The sequence below is a fragment of the Cynocephalus volans genome, chromosome 9 (genome assembly GCF_027409185.1).
Source record: "Cynocephalus volans isolate mCynVol1 chromosome 9, mCynVol1.pri, whole genome shotgun sequence".
NCBI classification, from domain to species: domain Eukaryota; kingdom Metazoa; phylum Chordata; class Mammalia; order Dermoptera; family Cynocephalidae; genus Cynocephalus; species Cynocephalus volans.
This window is the reverse complement of record NC_084468.1, coordinates 45,387,665-45,401,869: the sequence shown is the minus strand read 5'-3', so window position 1 is coordinate 45,401,869 and position 14,205 is coordinate 45,387,665.

Below are 14,205 nucleotides of genomic sequence, written 5' to 3'. Positions count from 1 at the left end.
TCCTGCATTGTCTTCAGGTTTTGCTTTTTTCCAAAATAAAGAAAATCTCAACCCAGACATCCACACATGCACATTTTAACACTTGGTAAAAATATTTGCAAACAATTAATTATAAAAAGAAAGAAAGAAGAAAATAGGCACTGTGATAAATTGCAAATGTATCTACACCTGTTGGCTTTGGGTCAAGAACAAGTTTGGCTGTGCTCTGGGTTCATCTGTTGCGTTATAACTGTGCTAGCTCTCCCATGTTCCCCATGGAGCAGCAGCTGGGTTTTTCTGCCTCATAGCAACAGGGCAAATGAGACTTCTCAGACAGGCTTCTTAGGGGATATATTAGACGGGCAGTTCATCATCAAACCAGTGGAGAACAGCGCACATGGCCAGTGGAGAACAGCGCACATGTCTGGGGCCAGGCCGAGGAGCTGGGAAAGGCCTGCTGGAGACGGCAAGCCAGAGCTGATTCGGTCCTGACGTCTCCCTGGTGGCAGAGGAAGATGCTTTCCCCCTCTCCTCTCCCCTGCAGTGTGGGCAGATTGCCCAAGCAGTCGGCTGAGGAAAAGACGCGAGTGCCGGTCACTTGCACGTCCTTTCAACACGGAGCACATTTGTGGTTTATAGCTTCTGTCAAGGGATTGAAAGGTCTGAAGTTCAAACTCTCAGTGTCTCAAGGGAAGAGAAAAGGACTCTTATTAAGAAAACATTTCAAGCAGCTCATCCCGAAGGATGTATTTGTGAGGCCCTAACTCTTGACCCCTGTGTGAGGAAGCGTGTCACTAAGTAGAAAACCGGAAGCCGTGTGACCCCAGACCTCAGTTACAAATTCCTCTCTGAGCCTGGCCACACAAACTGCTTAGCTCTGCCCTGCTGAGATGCTTGGGAGGCCCCGAGGGAGGCCAGGCTGAGAGGGCCCCTGGGCTCAGGGGAGGCCTCACTGAGAAGCCTTTCACTCCTTTTCTGTGGGAAATATGTCTGGATGTGGTGTTCAGAGCCTGGATAGCAGTGAATGATGGGGAGGGAAGCCTCCTTTTACATTTTATTCCATAAATCTGCAAAGAAAAGAAATTCACCACCACTTAACTGAAAAGAAAAACAGAGAAAAGGAACTCTGTGTCACCTGGACATACCTTTCCTTCCAGGAAAACAAAAGGTTTAGCTAACATTTGTGGTCCTAACATCCTCATAAAAATACTTAAACAATTTTGAGAAGTGATCTATCTGTTATCACTGCTTAGAAATAATCAAAAGATTTTTGTCATAGTCTGCGTACACTAAAGATTAAGAACTTTTAGGCCTCTATACAAGTGAGCAGCCATTTCTTGGTATCATTTGATTGACTGGTTGATTTTTTCAGCTGCTGGCTGGCACAGGGATCAAACCCTGGACCTTGGTGTTATCAGCACCGTGCCCTAACCAACTGAGCTGGCCAGCCATTGAATTTATTCTTGCCAAAGTATAGTCAGGTTCCGATTTCTGTCAGAATAATTTTATAAGGGACAGAAATAGTCCATACTCAGTGCCAAAGAAAGATTTCCCTTTATTGGTGACCAAATCAAACCCTCTACAATCTGCTATAGTGGGAGTAGGGACCCCCTTTGCAAACCCCTGTCTACCCATCTCTGCCCTGGACGGAGCTTCCTGCTTAGGATTCCATATAGAAAGTCTATGTGAAAACGTTTTAGTGAAATTATTCATCCCTTAGGGAGCCCCTTTCAAGAGTTTTACATTCACATCAGGAATCTGTTCAGGGGGACAGTAAAAACAATTCAGGCAGAATCACTACAGAGCTGCTTTTTATCTGTTTCCGGAACAGCACATCCAATCCCTTTTAAATGGGCCATCACGTTCATGGCTTGTCAGTGAGAATTTTGGGCTATGCCTATGAAAAGGTCAAGAAGTAAAGATCTTGAAAAATGTTTCCAAATATTTTCATCATAATTCTTTGCAACAATTACGCAAGAGGCCCCTGTGAACATATCCTAGGTGTAGTGTTAGGATGAGCAAGTGTCTGGATATAGACCAAATGAGGTCCATTCTCGTTATTTAGGTAGTTATGTTCTATAAAGTCATTGTGAATACTGAATTAGAAATTATGGAACTATTGCTCCTGGGGAAATACAGGGTTAGGTTCCTGCAAGCCTCTGGTCACACCATTTTCATCAAACGATTAATACATACCCAGGTTTTATGTGCGTTTCTGTTTAAAGACACCTTACTCAATATATGTCGTTGATTCATTACATCGAACTCACAGCCAACGGCACTATAACTCACGTTCTAACAAACCTTAACTAACATATATGTTGCATTTCTTTCACGAGGCACATCGCAGATTCTTGCACTTAGGGACACTAGACAACACTGCAGCACTACACTTAGGGGCCACTTTAAAAAGTGAAATCGACAAAAAGTACAAAAATGCAAAAAAGATGGCACTACATAGACCACAAAAAGGACACTTGTTTACAGTACAAGAACTGAAACAAGAAGGCAGAGCATCACCCTTTCAACCTCAGCTGGGAATGTTCCCACTGGGTGACTCAAATTTTTTGTTACTCTGTGCATGTTTACGAATGACATTGAAATCCATGGCAGGAATTGATTATGAGGTTACCTATATAAGTATATTTCAGCGAGTAGGCAAATTTATAAATATGGAATCCGCAAGTAAAGACAATGGACTGTATATCCCTCAGGGTAAGATTCCTCGGTATTTCCCTGATGTTCTAAATTCATCCTTGTCACTTTGCCAATAAAAAGGGAACGACCTCTGGGGAAGAGAACAAATTATGTTGTTTTAGTCATTGTATCTTATTATAAATTTATTTATCAGCTTCCTTGCTGAAAAGGACCTATCTGAAAGCAGTATTTAGAGTGGATATGGACTAGAGATGATGGAGAACTGTAATCGTGGAGACAGCAAACTATGAAGCCACTCGTAATGCTAAAGTGTGTCTTCATTCTCCCTGAAAGATACTGGGACACTGTAAGACCACCCTCCTGTGTCCAGAGCACCACCCCTTCCAGCTCCCTTCACCCCCCCCGACAATTTGCCAGCATTCATCTGCACTTCACTATTTTGTTCTCAGTTAGTTGAACTGTTCTCACCCAATGCAACTGTTACTCACTTCTTGAAAACACTTCCTGCTTATCACTGGGGCTGGAAACATCTGTTCTGAGACTGGGTTTACTCTGCGTGATGACCCCTGAGGTCCTAACTCATCCAACTCAATTTGATGCAACAACCATTTCTGAGTTTCCTTCCACACTGGGCAAAGGCCTACAGCCCTAGGTGCTGAGTTAGTTGGATCTGAGCAGGCAGGTGGAGAGTGGATGAGGACCCTCATCTTACTTGGCAACTTAGACTCTGAATTTTTTGTCTGTCCTCAGTGGTGAGGCCTGACTGTCCATCCACATCCCTGTCTTCTTCCTTGAACCAGAGCTTTATGAATGGTAGATTCCTTGGCTTCAGGCTAGACTCCCTGATTTCTATTCCTGACTTGTGACCGACCTCTGCCCCCAGAATTCTCCGTGGTCCTGTCCTGATTTTCCAGTTTCTTGACCTCTTGCTTGGTTTGATCTGTAGCAGCCACAGGCTTTGTAACCCTCATCTTTCCTGCCCAGCAGTTCCTAATGATGCTGAATCCTGCTGGTGTTAAACCCCCCTCCACATGTGATGCTCCGATGGTTCAAGTTCCTGTTTGGGTTGGGAGATCTGGATTCCATATCCCCCACAGAGCATTATGCCAGAGGGGTTAAATCAAGAAAGAGCTAAGACTTGGGAAATAGCCTTGCTAGTTTCAGGTCTGTAATTGGCTTACTGTGAGCTGCTGAGCAGGCACTCTGCATCGGGTTTAATTTTCTTCTGGGTCAATGATAATCAAAGAATATTAGAGCCAGAAGAGACACTATATTCACTCATGTCAAAAAATTAAAAAACTAAGCCCTGGAAAGGTAAAGGAACTTTCCCAAAGTCAAGCAGCTATTAAATAACAGGGGTAGGACTAGAACTTAGGTCACCTGTTCTAAATCCAATGCCTGGCTCATTATCCTATGTGACTTCTCCTATTTGGCTGAATGGGGCACGTAGGAAAAGGGAGATTGTACCTCTTTTAATGATCAGAGTTTGGTACAGGTAATAGAAATCCCTTCAGCTGGTTTAAGCAGAAAGAGATTAAATAAGGGAATTAGATGCTTACAACATTGTTGGAAGATCTGGAAGAACAGAGCACAGACTCGCCCCCAGGAATGGCTTCCAGAAAAACATAGCAGAACTGGTCTGTAGAGGGGACTGCCTTCTCTGCCTCAACCTGAGGATTCAGGAAGCTGCTGTCCCAGCCACTGGGTCCACAATCCCTGCCTTGACTGCAATCTGGGGATCAGGAAAACACTTCTAGAACTGTAGGCTCTAGAGTCACACATGCCCACAATGATCTGCAAAACAAAGCCTTGTATGCTGCCTCTCTCTCTCTGTTTAGTTCTGTTTCAAAATCAAGTCTCTGGCCAATGCAGCTGATTAATGCAACCTAAATCATATCTGAAATCCTACCTACATAGGAATCTGGAATATCTGGACTTTAGCTTTCCAGGTGTCACAATGCAGGAAGGAAGGCACACCAGATGGAAGTTGGAATGGACTCTGAGTGAGCTAATCTACAGAGTTCTCAATGTATTATGACTCAGTTTCCTCAACCATAAAATGGGAAGACTAATGTTACCTATTTGATAGAGTTGTTATAAACAATTAATAGTAAAACACTCTTCTTGGGACATCATAAATACTCAATGTCTAGTAGTTATTATTTTTAAACTTTAGCCATGAACTTCATGCAGCTTTCACAGTCTTGAACTATTTTTCATTTTTCTGTATACTCAACCTAAGCTTTTAATCTTCTACAGCCCTGTCAATTTATTAGGTGTGGCTGGTTTTGTAAAGCTGTTTAATTAAAAAATAAAGTTTTCATTAAAATAGGGCTTAAACTGTTAACAAATTGAAATTGAGTTTTAGAAATAATGTTATCCCTCCTCATTTTACAGGGAGGAAACTGAGGCCCAGAAAAGTGAGAGGACTTGATCAAAATAAAATCATTAACTAATTTCAAAGCCAGACTAGAGCCAGTCTAATGTTCTTTCTGGTACAAATAACCAAAGAGAGGACTGAGTATTTAATCTTCAATTTTGCAAAATATTACCCCAAAATGTAGTGAGTTCCAATTTTTTTAGACCATTCTGTCTTTGCAAACATATACAGATTTTAAAAAACCAAAAACCAAAAAACAAACAAAAACCCTCATTATTCTAAAAGAAAAAATATGATAAAGGCTGTCTTGAACAATGGTCAACACCTTATATAAATGTGATCTATCAGAGGTATTCTTCCTAAGATCAGGAATGAGGTCAGGGGACCTTCTGTCTTCATTATTATTAAATGTGGTTCCAGAAGGCATAGGTAATTTATTGAGATAAGAAAAAGAAATGGGATGTAACTGTCAGCAGGAAGTAGACCAAATTATCATTATTTGCACATCTTTAGTATTATGCTTAATGTGTAATTTTCTACCAAGAAAACACAAAAGAATCAATTGAAAAACTATAGTACCAGTTATAATAAGGATCCACGATATGGCCAGTTACAAAATAAGCACTTAAAAAGTTAACTGCTTTCTTTTATCTCAGTAATATTGCCTTAGAATTTTTTTTATGGTTTGAATGTGTTCCCCAAAAGTTCATGTGTTGGAAATTTAATCTCTAGTGCAAAACAATGTCGAGAAGGGGGACCTTTGAGAGGTGATAAAGTCATGAGGGCAGAATATGGATTTATGCTGTTATTGTGAGAGTGGCTTAGTTATTGTGGAAGTGAGTACCTAATAAAAAGGATGAGTTTGGTCCCTCCTTCTCTTGCTCTCTGTCTCACAGGTTCACTTGCCATGTGTTGCTTTCCACCATGGATGACCCCCACCAGATGCCAGCACCGTGCTCTTGGACTTCCCAACTATGAGCCAAATAAACCTCTATTGTTTACAAATTACCCAGTCTGTGGTATTCTGTTACAGCAGCAAAAAATTGACTATGACAAAATTATAATACAAAAATAAAATTCTATTCTCAACATCAACACAAATAATAGATGAACTAGAATAACTTAGCAAGAAATGTGCTGGACCTACAAGAAAGAAATAACAATATTTTAAAGAAAGGGACATAATGGAGGCTTGAATAAATGAAAAACATACTTTATCCCTAGAGGGGAAAACTAATAATGTAAAGATGTCAATTCTCCCCAAAGTAATATATCCCTTTAATGCATATCCAATAAAAATCCAAAAAAGGAGTCTACAGGGATTTTGACAAGATGATTCTAAAATGTATAGAATAAATGAGTGAAAACTCACAACACAATACAGTATTTTATTTATGAACAGATTTATATGAAGTTAAAGTTTTAAAACATGGACTGGAAGGTTCCATGTCAAATTCATGGTGGTGGTTACCCCTCGGGTGGGAGAAAGAGGAGTGGGTGGGAGGCCATGCATAAGGAACTTTGAATCAATCTGTTATATTTTGTTTCTTTTCCTAAGAAACATGTCTGAAGCAACTACATTAAAATGTTAACATTGTTAATAATATATGGTAGATGGTGTTATATTATTCTCTATAATTTCATTTTTGTTTTATCTTTTCCAAAAAGAAGACTGAGAGATATAAGGAGATTGCACTACCAGATGTTTTTGACTTTTCAATAATAAATATAGTATAGATTTTGTACACAGATAAATCAATGACACTGGGAAAAAAAAAAACCTAGAAAGAGATCCAAGGGGAGGAGGTATTGCAAATCAGTGAGGAAATGAACAAAGGTTCTTATTAATCTTCACACCATCATGCATCAAATTTTTTTTTCCAGAAAAGTTAAAAAAAAAAAAGTAAAAAGTGAAACCACAAAAGAGCAAGAAGAAAATATTATTGCATATTTATCTAATTTCAGTGTAGAGAAGGTCAAAATCTCTGAGACCAAATGTAAAGGTACTATTTAACACAGAGACTATCAAATCCTTGCAGCAGGACAAGAAACAGGTACACTCAGACTTCATGGGTGGAAGTAAATTTTGTATGATTTTTTGGAGAATGGAATATAAAAATCCTTTAAAATATTAACACATTTTGACCTAATAATTCCATTAAGAATTTATCTTAAAGCAATAATCAGAGGTGTACATAACATTTTATGTACAAGATCTTTTCTTGTATATAATTTGAAATGCAGCTTTATTTATAACAACAAATACTGGAAAATAATCTAACTGTCCAGTACTAAGAGATTGGTTAAATAATTTACAGCAAATATATAAAATACTATGTGCCTTACAAAGTCATGCTATAGAAAAATTTGTAAATCCAATATGTAAAAACGTTTGTGACATTGATAGAGTGAAAATATAGATTAAAAATGTTTCACTGTGTGATTGCCATTTTCTTTTTTGAAGTATTCATAATATTTTTAGTTTGGTAGGATACATGACATAATATTAACAGCAGTTGTTTCTAGTTGGTGCAATTGTGATGATTTTTAAATTTTCATGATATTCTGGATTTTCTACATTTTCTGTCATGGAAATGTATATATTTTTTCTTAGTTATACTCAATCTCATACAAGTGTAATTAACCAAAAAAGTTCTTAGACTTCAGTCAATGATTGTAAATGCTAATTAATAAACTCGGTTCACCTCTTTGTGGTTATGGACATGGTTGAGAAAAATCTGGGGGGATTCTTTGATATGTTTTGACTCCCTTCACACACCTGCATCCACCTGCTTCCTCCCCTCCATCCCTGATTTCCAGACCTACAGCACTCTGGAAAAGGCATTTGTCCCCAAAGTGTTTCTTTTTGCTATCCAACATATAAGTGATTCACTGCTCTCATGGAGAATTACTGAACTAACAGAGCTAACAGAAATTTCTCTTAGATTTTTCAGAAGTACACTAACAGCACCTGCACTTGACAGTTTATGTGCAGTAACTCCTGTAATTCTAGAAATACCAATGCCGGGTAGGTTTCCTTTTCTTCATTTTACACATGAGGAACCTGAGGTTTAGTGAAGTTCGAGCTGTGATCTCAGAGTAACTGGGGAGCTGAGCTTTGCAACCATATCTCTCTGACTTCAACATCTGTGTTCCTTTCTGTTCATCACATGGCATCCCAGGGGACTGTTTACCCGATATCATGACAACTGGCCAAATTAGTGTTACCCCAAAGTCTTCCAAGTTAGTGAGTGGGCTAGGTAATCACACCAATACATTTACATCATGTAGACAAAACAAGTGACTAAGCGACAAAGGTTGTGCCTTTTGACAATATTGTCCATGTGTCTCTTGTGTTAGTAGATGGCACTTCCATACATCCAGATGTGCAAGCCAGAAATCTAGGAGATATCCTTGTCTCCTCCCTGTCCCTCTGCCTGCACATCTATTCCATCACTGCTAATTTCACCTTCTAGATATCTTTCAGGTCATTCATATCACCATGGAAGTTCAAGTTACCATCATCTCTCATTTGGACCCCTACAGTAGACTCTTTATTGGTTTGGTTATATCCATTCTGACCCCTCCTGCATCTGTTTTCCACATAGCATTATTACAGCAGCAGTTTTAATCATGTCACCTCTCCCCCATCCTAGGGGACAAAATTTTATGGACAAAATGTCCTAACCCAGTCTTGAAGGTCCCACACAATCTGTTCCTAGCCTATCCCCAGCCTTGCCTGGGATAGCAGCTGCACCAGCCTTTTATCTCCATTTCCTCCTCATTAGACTTCGTCCCACCACTGGGCCTTTGCACAGGCTGTTCTCTGGGCCTGGAAACCTCTTTCCTATCCTCTTCACTCCTGCATCCATTCCTCAGGGGTCTTCTCTGTCTTTCCTCATTAGTTGACACCCTGCATTACGGTCTTTTGGCACCATGTACCCTCTCCTTTGAGTTGCTTGTCACTTTTGCAATTTTCCATTTGTTTATGTGGTTATTTGACTAATAGTCTATCTGTCTCTCAGTAGAAAGCCATCTCCATGAAGACAGGGACCTTTTCTGTTTTATTTGTTAAAAAATAAAGTACCTAGCTTACAGTGTATGACCCATTGCAGGGTTGATAAATATTTGTTGAATGATCAAATGAATGAATGAATGAGTAGTAGCCAAGAAGAGCTGTTTATTCTTGCTGGTCTTCATGTGTGTCTTATACACGAGGATCTCTGCAATCTGTCACTTTTTATATGGCTGGAATACCAGTGATCTTTCTGATTGGAGTGGCTGCATATTAAGGACATGGACAAACCACTTCTTAGCCTCCCTTTATAGACATCAGATTCTGGAAGCAACTCCCTCTAGAGCCACTGGAAAGCTAATTCTTTATTTTTTGTTATTTATTTATGATTTATTTATTTTTAAATTGACACATGTTGATTGTACATATTCATGGAATACAAGAAGCCAATTCTTGCTCTAGTTGCTAAAGAGAGAATCAACACACATGTGAACTTGTTGCCGAGGTCGTCTTCCTTTCTCCAATGGTCTTTCTACCAATGGAGATGTTGTCCCTGGGAGATGGCAAAATTGAAAATCTCATAGACACAAAGGCCTTCAATTTGTCCCCAGGTGGGCCTCCATGGGCTTTGGAACTGCAGCCAGAATCACAGCTCTGGCTATTCAGTCTCACAACAGCTCTGTCCTATGGAAATGACCATATTTCCAGTTCTCCAAATTGTGCTTTTATGTGATCTCCTTAGGTTTTAATCTTTCTGGAAAATGCATTCAGAAACATAGTTTTGAGAATGAAATATAATTCATAGTGACATATTCATACTGGAGGATATTAAAAAGCTAAGGAAATGACTGATGTTTATAGATGGGTAGCCCCTCGAAAGGAGATGGCTGAGGGAAGTCTCAGATTGGTGCACACCTGCCTGAGCGCAGCTGCACTGTTGGAAGCATGAGAAGGAAGTCCAATTAATTCAAGCCCATACAGAGGAAAAAGTGGGGTTTTCTCTGACTTGCACAGTTTCCTAACCAAATCAATGTCTTCACCCTTGAGGGCCTTAGACTCCTGGATGGCTCTCGGGTTAGGGCTGAGTAAGGAATCTTGAACCCAGATGTCCACCAAATATTGCTTCTAGATTGAGTAAAGGCTCCTGCTATTTTTAAGATGTATATCCATGCTATTACGGGCAATAAAATACATTTAAAGTATTACTGAATTTAGAGATTATTTTTCAGTTACATTTTAATCAAAGATTTAAGAATATTCAATTGTGAATCATGTTGGACGGGGTCTCACAATTTTTTGAAGTAAATAGGGCTATCTGCTGTCACAAAAAAGTACAGGGAGTCATTGATCCAGATGTCATGATTCAAATGACTAAACCTCCTTTCCCACTATTTGTCATAATTAATTAATCAGAGGCGATTCTGCCCTGCAGAAATATGAGCCAACTAGTCTTTAGGTGTATTAACAAACAATAGCCACCTCTTACCGAATGCTTACCCTGTACCAGGCACTGTGCTTCATATGAATTATCCTGTTTAATCTTCATGACAGTGCTGTGAGGTATTATCATTCATTTTACAGATGAACACTCTGAGGCTAGAGTTGTTTGCCCAGGATCAAGCTGTTGGTAATTGATGGATCTGGGACATAACTTTAAAGTTCACATTTTTAACTGCCATTTTTCATTCAGTCAACCAGGCATTGAGCTGGTGTAAATAATGCAGGTCCCTGTCTTTATGGAACTTACAGATGAGTAGGGAAAACAGACAATAAATGAGCATACAAATAAATATGTGCAAATTATGATCAAAACTGAGAAGGAAAGAAGTGGGATGCTAAGACAGTGTAGGTTCCTACGTAGCACAGGGTGCCCAGGGAATAATTTCTGCGGAGGTGGCCTTTGCACCTCTTGAAGGCACTGCACTCTAAAGCATTTTTGCAAAAGAGGAGACACACCTCTTTCCTTGACTGAAGGTATTCACCTGGAGATTAAGGGACTAGTGTGAGACTGTACCCTAGCAGGAGGCAAACTAGTCCCTAATCTCACCCTCGTTCTTCCATTAAATGTATCTCAACCCTTTCTACTTACAGACCCTTGGATCCAACCATACTGGTTTATTCACTCTCCCTAAAATGCTCTGATCTTCCTCCTCTTAATGTTTGCTGACCTTGGTTTCTTTCCTCAATCTCCCATTCTCCAATATTCTCCTGATTCTCTTCTCCTGTCCTCCTTCAAGCTCAATTTCTTCCTCCATAGGGAAGCTTTCCCTGATGACCCTAAATTACAGAGATCTTTCCCTTCTAAAATCTTATATTTATCCATCCACCCATCCACCCATCTACCCATCCACCCATCCACCCACCCAGCCACCCATCCACCCACCCATCCACCCATCCACCCACCCATCCACCCATCCACCCATCCACCCATCCAGCCATTCATTCACCCATCCATCTGCCCATCTTTATTAGGGTTCTCAGAGAAACAGAATGAATATATATATATTTGTGATTATAATATATGTAATTAATTAATATAATTAGATATAATTATATTTTTATTACATATTATATTTAAATAATATATATACAGTATATACACAGACTTATTATAATTATATTATTATATATTTATATAAAGAAATTTATGATAAGGAATTGGCTCAGGTGATTATGGAGGCAGACATGTCCCAAGACCTGTAGGGTTAGTTGAGAGGCTTGAGACTCAGGAAGAACCAAAATTTTAGTTTGAGTCTAAAGGCAAGAAAAATGATGATGTCCCAGTTTAAAGGCAGTCAGGTAGGAAGAACTGTCTCTTAGCCTTTCTGTTCTATTCAGGCCTTCAACTGATCGAATAAGGCTCGTCCACATTAGAGAGGGCAGTCTACATTACTCAGTCTACCAATTTAAATGTTAATCTCATCCAAAAACACCCTCATAGAAATACCCAAACTAATGTTTGGCCAAATATCTGGGCACTCTGGGGCCCAGTCAAGTTGGCACATAAAATTAGCCATCACTCTGTCCATCCATCTATTCATTCATCCATCCAGCATATATGTATTTAATACCATATACAAAGTGCTGCTACTCCACTGTGCTAACTGTGTTTGTTATTCTGGGTCCTCTGTGAGCAGATATCAAGATGAAGTTAAACCTGCAAAGATTTTATTATGAAAAATGCTTGTGTAAGAGAAAATGGGGAGGGAGCTGGAGAAGGCTGAGGCAGCCATCAGAGCATTTTAGATTACTGTGCTGTCTAAAGAAGACTTGGCAAGGTCACTGGGGAGCCTTGGAGCCATAATCTGCTGTCAGAGGAGTCCTTCACCTTCTAGGAATGGGCTTGCCTTAGTATCCTGCTGTGTCTGGTCAATGGCTGGAAGCTTCTTGTGGGAAGTGTGGCCTCCGTGCAAACACAGTGATTTCAGGGAGTAACAGCTGGGGCCCTTAATCAGTTATGTTCTCTGTGGCTGGACACCTGTGGGGAGCATTCTCGTGGGTGCCACAGTTCCTCCCTTGTGCTGCACAGACCAATTTATCCATGTGGATTTGGGGAGCAACTCTTTCATATTCCCATGAGCCCTTTTTATTGAGAGAACAATCCTCATCAATGATGAATGAGGATGGGAGTAAATTTACCCTGGCTGTCTCACCCCTCAGGTGGGATCACTATCCCTAAGCAGTTATCAGTTATCAATGGAACTGGATTCCAGCTGCTCACAACAGTGTCCTCACTAATGCACCCTGTATTGGCTTTATTTTCTTTCCTGACTCATTTTCCCATTCCTCTACCTGGCTTCCTAGGATCACCTCCTGCTATGGTGTGAATGATTGTCCCTCCAAAGCTCATGTGGAATCTTGATCCCCAATGTGGCAGTGTTGAGAGGTGGAGTCTTTGGGAGGTGATTGGATCATGAGGGCTATGAACCTCGTAAATGGGTTAATCTATTTATGGACTCATAGATTAATGGTTAATGGATGAGTGGGTTATCATAGGAATGGCTTGGGTGGCTTTCTAAGAAGAGCAAGTGGGCACATGAACACACTTGCCCCCTCCTTGCCATGTGATATCCTGCACTGCCTCAGGACTCTGCAGAGAGTTCCTACCAGGAAGAAGGCCCTCATCAGAAGTGCTCCCTGGACCCTGGACTTCCCAGCCTCCAGAACTGTAAGAAATAAACCTCTTTTCCTTAAAAGTACCCAGTTTCAGGTATTCTGTTATAAGCAACAGAAAAAGGACTAATACACCTCCCAGATCAGTCACTTGAACTCATCTTGTCTCAGGATGTGCTTCTGGAGAACCCAGACTAAGGTAGCAGAGAAACCTCTGATAAGGCAGTTTGGAAAATATTTGCTCTTTAAAAACAACACTTGGGCTTTAATTTCACCACTCAGTGAGGATAGCTCTTTATACAAAGTATCACACAGAATACTCAATAGGCCATCTGAGGGTCTCCTTAATTTACACCATTTCTTTTGGGTTTGCCATTTAAGAGGTTTATACCATTTCTTTTGGGTTTGCCATCCAGTTGCCAAAGCTGTGTAGAAATTTTTTATGTATAAATGATAAGGCCTCCATCTTTGAGAAGCAGGCAATACTTAGTGCAGTAATTCAGTCTCGATACAGTTTGTTTAAAAAATGCTAAGAAATTTTACGTTAAATTGTATAAATTCAAAGTCAACTTTGAATTTGTATAGGTGATGGGGAAGTGTTGATAATTATCTACATGCATCTGAGTATTAATGATAATTGTAATTCATAAACACCCTGGTAATTTTCAAGGACATAACTTAATTGAAATGAATTAAAGTTACAGATCATATGGTGTCAACAAGTCCTGGGCTGACTGATCTCTTGGAGAGGTGGAGACCATGGGTGTGTTCTCTGACCCAATGTCTGTCATCACAAGCAGGGCAGGCTGCCTAGACATTTGCGACCACAGTGCAAAATGGGATGGGGAAGTAGACGGTTCTCCTAGAATGTGAGAGGCTCTTTTGAACCTTTGAACTTACAATGAAATTCTCATTTTGATCTCACATTAATATTCATTAGGACCGATCACCAGATATGCTGTTTCTGCCTTTTAAGCACATAGTAAAATTGTAATTCTTGGCCACCTCTCACCTCTTGTAGTTGGTTGGGGCCATGTGAACAGCTGAAGGTCAAGCTTTT